The following is a 17,380-nucleotide window of genomic DNA, read 5'->3' as shown; positions in this document are numbered from 1 at the left end:
AACTTCTTATGATTTTAGGCAGCCTCTCTGCTAGTGGGTGGGGTTATGTTCCTGTCTTGCTAGTTGTTTGGCATGGGCTCTCCAGCACTGTAACTTGGCAGTCGTTGAGTGCAGCTGGGTCTTAGCTTTGAGATGGAGATGTCTGGGAGAGCTTTGGCCAGTTGATATTTTGTGGAGCTGGGAGGTCTCTGGTGGACCAATGTCCTGAGCATGGTTCTCCCACCACAGAGGCTCAGGCCTGACACTTGGCTGGAGCACCAAGACCCAGTCAGCCACACTGCTTAGAAGAAAAGGGAGAGAGAGAGAGAAAGAAAGAAAGAGATAGAGAGAGAGAGAGAGAGAAAGAAGGAATAGAAAAGTAAAATAACATAAAGGTTTTAAAATAAAAAAGAAATATTAAAAAAATAAATTAAAAAGTAATAAATAGGAAAAGAAAAGAAAGAAAGAGGAGAGCAACCAAACCAGAAAACAAATCCACCAATGATAACAAGCACTAAAAGCTATACTTAAAAGAAAGAAAAAAAAAAAGGACAGACAGAACCCTAGGACAAATTGTAAAAGCAAATATATACAGATAAAATCACACAAAGAAGCAAGCATACACATACACAGTCACAAAAAAAGAAAAAGGAAAAAGAAAAACATATATACATATATTTAAAAAAAGGAAGAGAGCAACCAAATCAATGAACAAGTCTACCAATGATAATAACCTCTAAATATTAAACTAAAATAAGCAGAAAATCAGAAACAAACTAGATGCAGAAAGCAAACCCCAAGTTTACAGTTGCTCCCAAAGTCCACCACCTCAATTTTGGGATGATTCATTGTCTTTTCCGATATTCTAGAGATGCAGGGTACAGCAAGTTGATGTGGAGATTTAAACCTCTGTTCCTGAAGCTGCTGGGAGTAATTTCCTTTTCTCTTCTTTGTTTGCACAGCTCCTGGGGTTCAGCTTTGGATTTAGCCCCACCACTGCATGTAGGTCGCTTGAGGGCATCTGTTCCCCACCCAGACAGGATAGAGTTAATGTAGCAGGTGATTAGGAGGCTCTGGCTCACTCAGGCTGGGAGAAGGGAGGGGTATGGAATGCAGAGCGAGCCTGTGCTGGCCAGAGCCCAGCATGACACTGCAACAGACTGAGGTGTGCCATGTGTTCTCCTGGGGAAGTTGTCCCTGGATCATGGGACCCTGACAGTGGTGGGATGCACAGGCTCCTGGGAGTGGAGGTGTGGATAGTGACCTGTGCTTGCACACAGGCTTCTTTGTTACTGCAGCAGCAGCCTTAGCGTTTCATGCCTGTCTCTGGTGTCTGTGCTGATAGCTGTGGCTCATGCCAGTCTCTGGAGCTTGTTTAGGTGCTGCTCTGAATCCCCTCTCCTTGCGCACCCCAAAACAATGGTCTCTTGCCTCTTAGGCAGTTCCAGACATTTTCCTGGACTCCCTGCCAGCTAGCTGTCCTGCACTAGCCCCCTTCAGGCTGTCTTCATGCAGCCAACCTCAGTCCTCTCTCTGGGATCTGAACTCCGAAGCCCGAGCCACAACTCCTAGCCCCCATCTGCCCCAGCGGGCGAGCAGAAAAGCCTCTCATGCTGGTGAGTGCTGGCTGGCACTGATCCTCCGTGCAGGAATCTCTTCACTTTGCCCTCTGCACTCCTGTTGCTGCACTCTCCTCTACTACACTCTCCTCCATGGCTCTGAAGCTTCCCCCCACACACCCCATCTCCACCAGTGAAGGGGCTTCCTAGTGTGTGGAAACTTTTCCTCCTTCACAGCTCCTTCCCAGACATGAAGGTCCTATCACTATTCTTTTGTCTTTGTTTTTCCTTTTTTCTTTTGCCCTACCCAGATACGTGGGGAGTTTCTTGCCTTTTGGGAAGTCTGAGGTCTTCTGCCAGCGTTCAGTAGGTGTTCTGTAGGAGTTGTTCCATATATAGATGTATTTTTGATGTATTTGAGAGGAGGGAGGTGATCTCAATGTCTTACTCCTCCACCATCTTGAAGGTCCCACCCCCACACCAGGAGAACAAGTTTTGATCAAGAAAAGGAATAAAGGTTCAGATAGAGAGGTTAATCATAAACTTGACAGAGGGACCCATAGTGTCCCTCTTGGTTACAATTATTCCAGCAGACACTGCTTTGAGAATGGCTGGTGGCTTCTGAGTCTGACACAGCTACTCCATTTTTACTTCCAAATGCATTTCTCTCCTCAATGGCCAAAGCAGATGTCACCATTAGTGATTTTAATGCTTTTCTAAATATGAGAAGATGCAAGAATTTGGGCTCATATAATCTGAAAATATCTAAGGCCTGATCCTGCCAGCCTTTTCCAGAGCACAGAGTGCCTCATTCGTGATCTCCACCCTGACGTCCTTTTAGGGGGTGTTGAAGGCCAGCAGCTGCAATGAAGAGGTAGATGGCAAGTGTCAATTTCCAGTTGGTCCCTTCCTGGTCATAAATTTGATCATGGTTTTGGGGGCTCTTCATGACCATTTTGTCCCACAGTGCTAGGAGTGCTCATTCTCAGGTCTGGCAAAGATTTCACTGGTTGGCCACTCAATGTGCTATCACTGGACTAGGCCTTAGTGCCAAAAGTCTCAGTATCTCCTGTCTTACTAGCCTCTTATGTTCCAGGAAAATATTCCCTCTTGTTGCTTCTTCTCATACCTAGAGTTTCACTATTAAAATCACTGATGGTATATGGAACTATATATTATTTTATCAGAGGCTCAGTCACACATTTGTTAATGAAAGAAACAACAAAATAGGCAATATAGGTTATAAGTTGTTGCAAGTATCTCCTGGTTTCAGCCAGACTCAGGAGGTGATATGTTACTTTCTTCTTTCCTGCAGCCATTCACAGGTGGGCTGGGTCAAGATGTTCCCAGTGAGCTGAACAAAGTATTCTAGTCTAACATTCAATTGTGGGGAGAGGGTTCCCTGTGATGGGCCATTATGTATACTTTAAGCTATAGGCAATGTCTCTGTATTGATGAACTTGTAGCAAAAGCAACAGAATACAAAGATTAAAGTAAAAGAAACAGGTCTAATAGGGAGTCAGATTTGTTCTTCCCTATTACACTTACTGACTGTCAATGTCCATTCCACAGTCTTTTAGGGAAAGGCACAACAACCGCTCTTAGATGCTTCCTGCTGTACGGGGGCAATGAAGGGTGATTGTGGAATGGAATTGATCATCCTTGGGCAGGGAATATTAAACCCCTTAGCCTTGTTATCTAATTTGTAATTGGACCTACCTATTAATTTTAACTTTCTCACTGCGTCATAACTATACTTAGGGGGAGAGATTTCCTTACATCTGGATAAACACAGATTAAAAGCCAGTAATATTTCAGGCAATATCAAAAATTACAACCATATTCATCAGTTTACTCAGTCCTATATAATTATCCTTTTTACTAACAGTTTTATGAAATCACAGTTTCCATTACACTTTTAAAATATCTTACCTAGCTCACCGGTGTGATTTAAAAGTTATCAGAAACCTGTTTTTGTCAAAACACCCTTTTATGACTCTTGAAGATGTGCCAGTCTTGTAAAGCATCAACTTAGCTGCCTGTGAATGATAAGTCTTAAAAAGGCAAGGTTAGGGCTTCCCTGGTGGCGCAGTGGTTGGGAGTCCACCTGCCGATGCAGGGGACACGGGTTCGTGCCCCAGTCCGGGAAGATCCCACATGCCGCGGAGCGGCTGGGCCCGTGAGCCATGGCCGCTGAGCCTGCGCGTCCGGAGCCTGTGCTCAGCAACGGGAGGGGCCACAACAGTGAGAGGCCCGCGTACCGCAAAAAAAAAAAAAAAAAGGCAAGGTTAAAGATCTGATTACCATTCTTTCTTTCAAAGATGCTTATGCAAGCTATTGTGACATGCAATATTTTAAGATAACTAAAATTATAACATCATACCAGGATATATACAAATTTCAGAAACTTTATATGATTTCTACAATGTCTATATTAATAACACTTATTCATACTGTATAATCTGAGGAGGCTTATCACTCATTTGACAATGCTTTCTGTGTAATTTAGCATACCAACCAATTCTAGTCAGTTTAGTATATATATATATATATATATATATATATATATATATATATATATATATATATATATATGCAATCTTTTTTTTTTTTTTCCAGAGGTGCCTCAGGGACCCTCTGAAGCATCCCAATGTTAGCTGAAGTCAAAGGAACTTTACTTAGGATTTGATAGGAAGGTCATCAAAATATCAGAAAGTTTATTTTTTTTAAAAAAAATTTGGTCAGATAGAATATTTAAGAACAAATTCAAATCAGTTAAATGCAAGATAGTTCACACAATCTGTTGTCAAAAGCAGCATTCTAAGTAAACTTGTTCTCTTAATAAAGAGGAACCAAGTCTGGTCCTGCACCCATCTACTTTTATTTATTTATTTATTTATTATTTTTCTTTTTGTGGTACATGGGCCTCTCACTGTTGTGGCCTCTCCCGTTGTGGAGCGCAGGCTCAGCGGCCATGTCTCATGGGCCCAGCCACTCCGTGGCATGTGGGATCCTCCCAGACCAGGGCATGAGCCCATGTCCCCTGCATCGGCAGGCGGACTCTCAACCACTGCACCACCAGGGAAGCCCTACCCGTCTACTTTTAATAACAAAATTCATTTCCCAATTAAGTGTAATTTAATCTCAGCCTCACCAAAACTCCTTTTTTACTCAAAATATATATCCCACTTTCCTACTGGATAGTGAAATGTTTTATTATTTTTAGTAGCTTTAATTACATATCTAAATTAGAATCCCCAACACTTAAAACCTTAGTTTCTAGTGAAAACCAAGAGGCAAGTAATAGTCACCAAAATCTGGAGAGACTATTTTAGATAATTTTTCAGAACATAATTATTCCTATAGAGTTAACCTAAAGGCTCTTATCTCATTTACATTTACTTTAAAGTTTCATCATATCAAGTTATTTTTTTTGTTGAAAATGTGCAACAGGTGTAATAAGATTTCATTTAATTTCTATTAAACCTAGGTGCAGTGAAAGTATTATACTTAATGTTGATGACTCTAAAGACACATGTATATTAATTATATCAACAAACTTAAACATTAATACCAGGTATTAATTTAATTCTAAATATTTCCCAGTTCATGTGAACCTAAAACTCATTTATCTTAATTTTTCTTGTATTTAAAATTGTTTGATTTGTAAGTGCTTACTTTCCTTTACGCCAATAGTGCTCATTTACAGATTTACCTCAGCAATGTTATCCAAAGACAAAGACATAGACAAACACACACAGACAAACAGAGAGACCTCATAGTCTTCATTTCAAAATTTCAGCCCTGAATCAGGTACAGCAATGTAAAACTCATCAGTTTACAAAAGGTTGGATTAAAATTAGGTTTCTGGAGGATGGAACAAATCAAGCTCACTTGTCTAGATGGCTAAATATTTGCAGAAAAAAACACTTACAATTTCTATTTACCCTTGACAAGTCAATTTCTAAATTACTTTACCCTCCTTTCAAAATTTGCATTTTAAAAGGATGGCAGAGATGAGGATTCCTGAGAAGACCAAATAGGACATTTGCATCTCAAAGATACAGGTAAATTTCTCCTTGGATGACTTTGTTTCCCCTTTATTGGTCTCTGAGGTGTCAAAGCCATTGCCATCATGGGCCTTTTGCATATTTCTCTGGGTGCATTCAGCCTTTTCAACCATATCCCTATTATTGAAAACCAAATAAGCCAATTGAAACAAATCATTCATTGGAGTCTGAGGACCAGCAGTTGCTTTCTGAATTTTGCGTCTGAGGTCTGGGATAGACTGGCTATGAAATGCATAGCCGAAAGGGCCTGTCCCTTGGGGGAGGAGGGATCCACTTTTGTATACTAAAAGTGTCCACTAGTCTCCCTTGGATGACTGAAGGATTTTTGTGCTGTCCCTATTGCACCTCTTTCACCTTTTTATAATTAATAGATTTTACTGTAAGTTTTTTCATACCCTAATGAAAGTTATGAATTAAAGTTTGGCTGAGGGAACATTCCCAGCAGTTTTGAATGGTATTCTTGCACCCCCTTTTTTCTTCAGTTCCAAGCAACACAGATTGATTAGATCAGCTCCAGAGAGCCCAGGTAGATCATTTATATCTCAAAGGCACAGGAAGAGAAATGCAAATTCCTCTTCTAACTACTTATACAAAACCCAGCCATCTCAGGCTATTTTCAGGGAACTTTACTTTTTCTCAGTTCCCAAATATCCACCTCAGTTTAAACAAACAAATACATACATATCATCCACTTACATTTACGTGCCCCTTTTCCAGCAAAACCAGGAAGAGAAAAAGGGATTCGGACTCAGGTACCGAGACACCCATTCACATACACACACGTACCCCCAAGACAAAAGCAATTGCAAAAGACCCACTTTGACATAGTAGCGAAGCCATTAGGGGCCTTTGCCGTCCAGATCTCAGGGAGTATTGAAGCATTTTCTTTCATTTAGGGAACACAGCTAAAGATCTCTTAGTTTTGCAAAAGCACCCCAGGGGACGATAAGATGGAACAGAGCTCTGATCATCCATACTTAATTATTAATGGCCGGTGTTATCAAATATCAAGCAAACAGCAATTCAAATTGGTCTCTCAGGTTCACAGTTCCCTAGCCCCTAAAAGGAAGAAAGTCCTAACTAATGTTCTGCCACAGGCAAAACCAAGGCAATAAGGAAGGTTACCCTGGTGTCGTCACACAGGAGGCCTGTTATTGACCAAAATGTCTCAGCTGGCCAATGCAAGTACTAACACACATACAAACAACCAACGCATGGTCCCGCAAACAAAGAATCAGACAAGGCGTAGCCCAGAAATTCCACTTCCATTCCCAGACAGAGGCTCCAGAGAGGCCTGCCTCCTGAAAAAGAATGGACCATTAGTGGCTCACCCCAAAACGATACACACAAAAACACAAACAACAACTAAGTTACAGTCACACAGACAGAAAATCAGAAGAGGTGTAGTCTAGAATTCCCCTTTCACTCCCCAATGGAGGCCAAGCCCGGCTCTCGCAAATGAACCGGTTTCCAAATCGGGTAGAGTCCAACAACAATTCCCATCTCCAACAAGGTACCCCAACCAAACAAATTGGCTTGTCCCATAAAGGAAAATCCAGTCTGTGGAGGGAATATATTCCTGGTGTGCACACTGGAGCGACTTACTCCTCAGGTGGCTCACTTCCCGCAAGGGAAGCAGCCCAAATGGAGTGGAGAGAATTACAAGCCTGCACAAGCTGAAGTGACTCACCCAATGACACCAAATGTGAACTGCAGCTCCAGACATTTCTCGGCTCCAAACAGCCTCATGCCATGGGTGACCTGCGCCTGTCGGGGATAGTCCCTCCAAGATCCCAGGAGCGAAATGGACTCCAATATTTGCTGGGGCTCAGGGAACTTGATGCCCCAGGCTGGGGTTGACCTGCCACGGACACGAACTCCTGGCTGGCTGGCCAAAATTTTTAATGCACATTCGTGTCCCCAACACACAGTGAGGCCAAACAAACTGAAACATCAGTTTGAAGCAGAGAAAGGTTTATTGAAAGGCCATGCAAGGAGACGAGGTGGCTCATGCGCTGAAAAGCCTTGAGCTCCCCAAAAGCTTTAGGCAAAGCATTTTTAAAGGCCAGGAAGGGGGGGGGCGTCACAGGGTACGTGATCAGCTTGTTAACGATTATCTGATTGGCTGATGGTGAGGCAGCAGCGTGGTGTCACAGGGGTTAACCTTGTCAGTCCTTAGGCACCAGGAGGCCTGGGGCTGTGTGCTGATAGTCATCAAGTAGTTCTTCCATTTGGTGTGTGTGTGGAGGGGGTGGTCATAGCTGCAAAACACCTCAGGAAATTTGCATCAAATACTATTATCTAGGTACTTCAGAGAGGAGCTAAAGCAGAGGATATGGGGGAAGGCCCCATAGGGTCTTGCTCGGTTACAGTCCGCCATCTTCTTGGTCTGCTGGCTTTCCGAATAATGTTGCTATTCCTTGCCTCAACACCTCATCTCCCTAGTTTGGACTCCGTAACATATTGTTGACTTAAAAAATATTCACAACCTAAAAGTTGAGAGCTATGTTTTATTAGGTGGGAATTTTTAGGACTTCAAGCCTGGGAGGCAGCATCTCAAGTAACCCTGAGAAAACTGCTCTGAGGGGGCAAGGGGGGGGGGGCGAGCCAGGATGTATAGGAGTTTTGCAACAAAAGGCAGGTAGTAGGAACATCAAAAGATTTCTGTTAATTAAAGAAATTAATTAATTTCTTAATTAAAGAAAACTATACACCTGTCTGTGTATGGGAAGATGCAAGAGTCTGGGCTCACTGAAATTATTCCTTTGATATGCACCTCAGCTATATGGTGCCCTGTGTTTTATATCTTGAGTTCCCTCAGGGCTCACATTGGAGGGCTGCAATTGCTGATGACTGTGACATCCTTTGTTTACTGATATGGCAGGAAATATTCAATTTCTCAATATCCTCCTGTATCATGAATGCCATGAATTGGAAAATAATTTATTTACTTTATTTGCTTGTTCATAGAATTTATAGTTGCTCTGTTGGAACTGCTCATCTTCAATATCTAATTTTAGAAAGCAAACCTCATGTATGATCTAGATAAAAGTAATCTAGCTATTGAAAGATTCAACTATTACTTTAATCCAACTTAAAATAGCACTGATGCTCATGGTCCCTTTTTTGTTTATCTTGAGGACAAAACTGATAGCTCAAGTAATTGAACTTAGAAATCCTTAAGAATGCTCGAAGAGCAGAGCTGGGGAATTGTAGCTCTGGCATTTTTGTTTGTTTTGTTCTCATGGTGAATAACTCCCTTTTGCATTGTTAAAAGGAGTCTTTCATTTCTTAATGTTAGTTGTTATTCTTTCACCCAAATAATATACCTTAGCAGACCAATGCTTTCTTGATTTTTATTTTTTTAGGCCTCACAGCATGTGGGATCTTAGTTCCCGAACCAGGGATCTAACCCCCACCCCCTGCAGTGGAAGCTCAGAGTCTTAACCACTGGACCACCAGGGAAGTCCAGACCAATGTGTTCTTTAATTGCTAATTGAAAACAAAGAAAACCAGTCATTGAAATGACTTCTGGCAGTCACTTATTAGTATTCTAGCATTATGAGGAAACTAATGCTAATTCATTTTTAAAAGACAGCACATTTCCCCCTTCATTTTTCTTGTTAGAGAAATCTCTAAGAGACGAGAGAGCTTTCCTAGTGTCATCAGGACCATTGTATAAATGCTAATAACTCCACTTTTAGCCTGTATGCCAATGACTTTCAAAACTATATGCCCAGCTCAAGATTTTTTCCTAGACCCCATACCCAATAATCTGATTGATAGAGGAGTCATCTAAATGCCTCACATAAAAATCAATTCATTCAACATATCCAACTCAACTGAACTCTTGATCTACCCTCCGCAAACCTGCTACTGTGTTGTGTCACTTTTTTAGGAAAAGGCAGCATTCTCCTGGTTGACCAGTTCAGAAACTTGGAATTAATTCAAAATCAGTGCATTTCAAACTTTTGGTCTCAGGATTCTTTTACACTCTTAAAGATTATTAATGAACCTGTGGGCACTGGGGAATAATTTTTCCTCTATCCTTCTGGATTCTTGGTTGATACCATCCTGTAATAAAAAGACAGATTAACAGCAGAAACATAAATTTAAAAGCATACTTCTGGGAGTCCCACAAAGATATGAGACTAAAGGCAGCCAGGCAATTGAGGCTTATATACCATCCTGAGTAAGGAGAAGTGGGTAGTGGTCTGGGGCTTCAAAGGAGAGGAAGGCAATTCACAGGAAGTTGAGAAGAGTAAATGTTTGGTAAATAAATATTTGCCCTGCCATGTAGATAACTTTCTCAGATATAAAAAGTTATCTCTTGTAGTAGCACTTTTCCTGGTACAAGCTCCCTTTTCTGATTTCTTTTAGGCAGTTAAGGGGGAGGTAAAAACTTTTCTTGACTCTGGTGGGTCTTGATTGCCTTCAGCTCCACATGGTAAAGTGGCATATTTGGAGTGTTACATTCTGCTAAAATTCAATCCCAAACAGATTTTATTTAAGTGGTTCATATGTGTTGATATTTACATATTAAAAATTAAAGCAGAAATTTCAAAACTATTTTTCCAAAAATAACAATAAACACTTTACATGTTAAATAACCTATTTTTAAAGGTTTTATCATAATTTTATTATTTTTCTTTTTTTCTTATTTTAATTGAAACATAAACGATTTACAATATTATATTAGTTTCAGGTGTACAACATAGTGATTCAATATGTTTATAGATTGTACTCCATTTAGAGTTATTACAAAATAATGACTGTTTTCCCTGTGCTGTACAATATATCCTTGTTGTTTATTTATTTTATACCTGGTAGTTTGTATCTCTTAATCCCATATTTCTCTCTAGCCCATTCCCCCTTCCCTCTCCATACTAGTAACCACTAGTTTGTTCTCATATAAGTGATAACATAGAACATTTGTGTTTTTCTGTCTGACCTACTTTACCTTAGATGCTGCCATGAAACCAATATCCTAATCTTTTATATTTGAAAAATCTTTCCTGTCTGTCCTGTCTTCTGCATCCTTATTAACACTGCTTTCATTTAGACCCTAATCATCTCTCATCTGGATTCTCAAAATACGTTCTGATCTGGTCTCTGTATTTAACCTGTCTCTTGCAATTTGTTTTCTATTCTGTCCTTAGAATGATTTTTCTAACATGCAAATCTGAACTTATCATTCTTCAGTTCAAATTATTGAATTGTTCTTTATCACTCATAAGATCAAGTGTAATTGTCTTTAGGTAGGCTATAAGACCACCCACATTCAGGCCTCTTCCTGCCTCTCCAATAATTTGTGGTGTAGTCATATTGAATATGAACAAAAAGTTATTTCTTGTTTACCATATACTTTGTAATGCTTTTATATCTTTGTGCTATGTTCCTTCTATCCATGATGCCCTTTTTGTCCCTTATCTACCTGTGAAATCCTACTCATCTGTCAAGGTTCAAAGGAGGTATAATTACCTAACAACGTACTCCCTTCCCATCTCCATGCCAGAATTGGGTAGTTTTTGGTATCTCCAGCTGAATAGGACCAAAGGAGCCATGTATTAACACTTCACAAAATGCTCATCAAATAAGACACACTCAATGAACATTTAATTTTCTTTCTGTAGTGTGGAAATCCCTGCTTCTTTTTGGTCCCTTACTAGAAACACTAAATGCTTCATTCACACAGTTATCTAAGGTAAATTTTAGGGGGAGGAGGGAAAAAGTTAATGTAATATAGTATTTTGTAAATGCTATCTTAATACAGTTTTGAAGTCATGCCTAAAATCTCTCAGTTGCCTTTTGCAAGCAGTTTACTAAGCTTCCACACCAACAGGGACAGCCCTTAGGCCTATAAACCTGGGAAATTTTTCAGGTAACCCAATCCACAGGGAACTTGGGAAACCTACCTCACCCCATCCCCCCCTTGCCCTACATATGTTGCCCCTTGTTCCTTGTCCTCTGTCTCTGGGTGCAACTCCCTGTGTGGCAGCCTTGTCTAGTTTGCAACTGTAAGTAACAAAGAGTTCTGCCTTTCAACTGTCTAAGATTAATTTGTTCTATCCCACCATCAAGAACCTTTAAATTTTATAAAATAGTAATGTAATCTGTAGTCTAAATTCTTAGAATAATCTTGTTGAAGAACTTCCAAACATAACTTGAGTTACATGTTCACAGATTTAGCAAAGAAATGCTACTTCCTTTAATAAATGGTGATAGATAAAGAGAACTCAGAATGATATTTTAAGTGGAAAGCAATATTTCTTTAAGAGCTCACTCAGAAATTTTCAAAACAATTTAAACATTTATTGCATTCATTATTTGATGAATCCAAGAGTGCACTTAATTCCCACCTTTTATGCAATCTGTAATGAGGCTGAATAGCTCAAATTCTCTTATCTGCAAAGCTATGAAGTATTTAATCTATGCCTATAACCATAAATGGGTTTGAATATTGCCAGTAAAGTTAATCAAAACATTTTTATGTAAAAAATAAAATCACTTGGGGAAGAGGTATGCTGGTAACTAAGTCAAAATACGTTAAATCTTAGCAATCTGCATTAGTACAGAATCTCACCCTCTTTTGTTAACAAATAATAATTCAAGTGGTGCAGTGAACTACATGGTCTATTAAAGAGTGCTCATTTCTCACCTGCTTAAAAATCATTTTTGATGATTGCAAATGCAGATTACTGGGCCCTCCTATAGGTGAGATTCAGGAATTTGCATTTTTAACAAGGCTTCAAATTGATTTTTTTTGTACTCTAAAGTTTGTGTGTATTTCTAAAAAATAGCCAGAGGGGGATACTTCGTGTGACCAACATCCTTGTGAATGCACCCTTTCATGAATTCCCAAATTCCCAATTAAACTTACAGATTCTCTTAGCCCATGCCTTCTCCCCCAGCCATCCTAAGAATATCAGAAGTACAGACTTGACCTGTGAAATCATCTTGCTGGCAGCCCAGCACAAGCTTATCCTAAAAGGATAAATATAATGAAGTGAAATAATAAATACAACTCCAATTATTGAATGTGTATTCAACGGTACAGGTCAAGTGTTTTTCACATATCATCTTATTCTTAAAACTAGCAAGTGTTATAGACAATATTCCTATTTAGTATTTGAAGAAACTAAGGTTCGAGCCTCCCTGGTGGCTCCCAACCACTGTTGGGAGTCCGCCTGCCGATGCAGGGAACACGGGTTTGTGTCCCGGTCCGGGAAGATTCCACATGCCGCGGAGCGGCTGGGCCCGTGGGCCATGGCTGCTGGGCCTGTGCATCTGGAGCCTGTGCTCTGTGGCAGGGGAGGCCACAACAGTGAGGGGCCCGTGTACCGCCAAAAACTAAAAATAAAATTAAAATAAAAAGAAACTAAGGTTCATAGGGGTTAGGTAACATATTTAGAGTCACACAATTAGATATTGTCACACAATTAGATATTGGTGGAGCCTGGATAAGAACACAGGTTTTTGCTCCGAGCTCCCATTCTTTCTCCACACTATCTCTGATCATAAAAAATTTAAATCAATAATTAGGGAAGAAAAGATAAAAGAAAAAATGTCCCCATGTCACCAAATCCTCAATTTCTTTCATGATACAGTAGTGGCTGGCTGTACATGGCTATTCCAATATAATTAATTTAATATTTTAATTTAAAATTAATGAAAATTGAATAAAAATCCAGTTGCCTGATCACACTAAACTTCAAGTGGTCAATAGCTACAGCGGCTAGTGTCTACTATATTGGATAGTACAGATATAGAACATTCCTATTTGGCATCACTGCCTGAATGTATAGGTAAAAGGAAATTTTATATTTGAGGTGTTAGTACTTTTGATAAATATTTTTGACTTATTTTGATAAATATTTTTTTAAATGTTAAGCCATTAATATTTTCATGTTTTTACTTAAAATTTTAATCCCTCTCTGCCATTAAAAAGAGTGGATTATAGTATTTTTTAAAGGTTTTAAGTAATCTGCTTATTTCACTGGTTAGACATTCCTGAATGTACAAGTTCTAAAGGGAAAATTGGATCTTTTCCAGCACACACAAGTATTTTCATAAAATTAATTTTTACCTTTAGAATCAGATACATCCAAGCAGTTAAGACTGCTGGGGTGCAATTCTCCGTGGTGTTTCTACACATCTTGTGACAGTATTTGTCCTAGACTACTCTTTCAAGGACATTTGTATAGCAAACAGCCTTGGAAGATAGAGGGTCTTCCAGGGTGGAGGATGGATTTGTTTCCTGAGCAGGTTAATAAAGATTGCATTTCCTTCTGGGGCAAAAGTTGGTCAGGTTTGGTAGAATTTCCCTTTCTAAGATTGGGGGTTTCCTTAGCTTGGGGTAACTTGGCTGTTACACAAACCCACTGTAGGTGCAGCACCCTCCTGGTCTGCTCCACATCTCCCTGTTGAGTGTTGTGGGGCAAGGGGAACTAATGTCATGTGAAGCTCATGCTGCCTGCTGGGCCCTAAGTCCTGTCTCTAACCCAAGAGTCTGTGTCATTCTGCCAGCCTCCATTGGCTCACATGTAGGCCTGTAAGCTGGGTAAAATCTTAGACCATACACAGTTCTTGAGAAACCATAAGACAAATGAGTGCTAATAGGTATGTCCTGAGAAGCAGCCTACAATCCAGAGTGGGAGAGAGGCAGAGTGACAACAAAGATAGGGATTGAAGGAGTGGGAGGTGGAGAAGACTGGGAATAAAACTCATCATTTTATTTTGTAACAACTCCAAATCCATTTAATTTTGCCAGTTAAATATGGACCTCAAAATAGAGGATGTTACCGAACCAAACTTGGGGCTGTTCTCCTGCTTGCAGTAAAGCCAGTCTACTGACACCGGGTTGCAGAGAAGGAAAGTGCAGCCTTTATTTTAAGGCTCCAGACAAGGGGTCTAGGGTAGCTAATGCTCAAAAAACCTGATCTCCCCAGTAGGTTTCAGGGAAGCATTTTTAAAAGCAAGATGAAGGAGGGGAGTCGCAGGATGTATGATCAGCACACAATTGTCTGATTTGTTGATGGTGAGGTAACAGGGTGGTGTCACAGAGGTTAACATCAATCCTCAGTCTCCATTAGGTCTGCGTCTACATGCTCATGGTCATCAAGTAGTTAACTTCCTCCATTTGGTGGGGGTTTAGCATCTGTAAATCAACTCAGTGTCTGCCTCAGATACTGTTATCTATGTATTTCAGGGAGGAACTAAGGATTCCATGACTGTCATGGCTGATTTACTGTTTAAATTGTTACCAGTTCACCTGGCCCAACTGCTACTTTTGTCACTACATGGTCACATCCTTTCAATCATTAATTCTTGAGTCAGGCTTTTGTGACTCAGGGGAGCCCTGAGAAACTATGGCTTTTCTGCAGACAAGAGGCAGGCAGAGGACCTGGAGCGTGGGTCTTGCCCAGTTACAAGGATATTGGTTAATACTCATCTTGTTCAAAATCAACACCCAAAGTTTCTTCAGAATAAAGTGGACACCTGACTAGCTTTGTAATCTTCATTGTTTGTCCTCACCGTTGTCAGTTCTAAAAGACTCACATTAAAAATTATCTCTCTGGTTGGTGGAACTGCTCTCCTTATCCTAAAGCCACCACCTCCTTGTTCTTGCTTTCCTAATGCTAAATCAATAACGAAAACTTAGTTAAAACTGGTCTCACACTCACCCAAACCCCCAACCTTACCCCCACTCACCAATCCCTCCTCCACCCTTGTTTCCACCTGCAGACTTGCTCCACCACCTCCACACACCCTGATACATAGGAGGTGTTACCACATATGCCCAGAGGATGGGGAGCCCTCCTTTCATAGAAAGCTGACAAAAGATAACCAATTAAACTGCCAGCTTTAATAAGGTGATGGGATTATCATTTATTTTTAAATTACATGGCATATTTATTAGTCCATTCCCGAGCAATTCTGTCATACTTCCTCCTATCCTTTGTGTAGATCTTAGCAATTTCTGGAACCAAAGAATCATCTGCGTTGGTGTCGCACAACAGGGAGTAAGTGGATAACAATACTTTGGAAATTGTCAGTGCTGGTGATCACTCAGATCTAAGGATGTCCAGGCAGATGTTTCTGTTTCTTTTAACGTTTGGATGGTAAATTCGGGTGGTGAATGCGATCTTGGGTGGTTTGAATGGGTAATTGGAGGGAAACTGGACCTTTAGGAAGAAGACTCCTCCCTGGTAGGGGCTGTCATTGGGCCCCATTATGGTCGCATGCCAGTGGAACATGTCATCCCCCACTAGCCCTGCTGAGCTCTGGGCGGGGGGGGGGGGGGGGGTGGGGTGGGGGTGGGGTGGGGGTGGGGTGGGGGTCGCGGGACAGGTCGAGGAGCTCCTTGTGGATGCACTTTAAGGCCATCATCTGTGACACGTGGCCAATCCTTGGCGCTTGGCCTGGCGACAGGTAGAAGGCGATGGTGGTGATCATGGGGTGGGAGGAATGGTGACAGACGGCGCAGGTAGATGGGTGGACTGAAGGCCGGCTGCAGCGTCGAGGGGGGCGTCGTGGGAGGCGGATGGTGGCGGAGAGTGGGAGAATGGGACTGAGGAGGGAGTCGGGCGCTCCACCATACCTGATGCACCACTGGACGCTAGTAGCTCGTGGCCACCGCTTCCTCCTCGGCGCTCTCCTGAGCTGGAGGCCACGCAGCCCGGAGGCCGCGCCGCCCCAAGACACAGCCGCCTGGAGACATTGCTAGTGCCGCCGCCTGGCGGGGACCCGCTCAGTGAGGTCACAGGGGCCACGCTGATGAGGCTGCGTGGTGTCTCCCAGGGCGGGTGCCTCAGGGAGTGAGGTGGGTGGGGTGGGGTGGGCAGGGTTTACGTTAGAGGGGGGAGGGGCGGGAAGTGAAGGAGGAAGGGACCAGGTAGGGGGGCGTGGAAGGGGGCGGAGGCATGGAGGGGGATCGGGGGTACAGGGGTCTGGGGAGGGATTGGGGGGTGGAGGGGCCGGGGCTCACCCAGCGCCGGGGCTCTGGGCTGGCAAGTTGAGCCACACCCACTGTCCACCAATGAGAGTTACCTGAATAAATAAGAGCGGTTCAAGGAATTCCTCTCCAACAATAATACAGATAACACAATCAATAACACAGATTCAGCATCCCTTAACATTTTACCCCATCAGCTTTATATTAATTAATTCTCTGTCTTTCTGTCTCTATCTCTGTCTCTGTCTCTCTCTCTCATATATATATGTATGCACACACACACACACATATACACATACACTTCTGAGTGAGTTACATACATCCTGGCCTTTACTTACAGATACTTCTTTGTGTATTTCCTAAGAGAGACATTCTTTTATATGATCAACTTTAGCAAATTTAACATCATTACAATACTTTTATAACTTTTTTTTAAAATTAAAGTTTAGTTGATTTACAATATCATGCTAGTTTCATGTGTACAACATAGCTACTCAACATTTTTACAGATTACACTCCATTAACTTTTTAAAGTAATGTTTCATAACGTTTTGGTAAATTCATTTTTTATGAAGAAATAAAGCCTTCAAAAATTCATTGTGGGGCTAAAACTTCTTTAATTTTTGAAAAACTTCTGACAGGAAAAGGAGGAAGGAAGGAAACCAGTACTCTATCTGGTATATATAATCATTAACTTTAACATCTATAAAAGACTTTAATATCCATATTCCAGTTATGTCAATTGACATGTAGTGTCCTTAAAACTTATTTTAAACCCCTCCAGTACAGAATCCAACCTAGGATCCAAGTATATTGCA

At 41.2% G+C, this 17,380-nt stretch overlaps 1 pseudogene; it reads right to left on the bottom strand.

Annotated features, from left to right (window-relative positions):
* Positions 1 to 15,507: 15,507 nt before the first annotated feature.
* Positions 15,508 to 15,994, bottom strand: LOC132513254 (ubiquitin-conjugating enzyme E2 D2-like; annotated as a pseudogene).
* Positions 15,995 to 17,380: the final 1,386 nt, after the last annotated feature.

The sequence above is a fragment of the Lagenorhynchus albirostris genome, chromosome X, assembly GCF_949774975.1.
Source record: "Lagenorhynchus albirostris chromosome X, mLagAlb1.1, whole genome shotgun sequence".
Taxonomy (NCBI): domain Eukaryota; kingdom Metazoa; phylum Chordata; class Mammalia; order Artiodactyla; family Delphinidae; genus Lagenorhynchus; species Lagenorhynchus albirostris.
The sequence above is the reverse complement of the archived record's forward strand: the minus strand, read 5'-3'. Positions and strand labels throughout refer to the sequence as shown.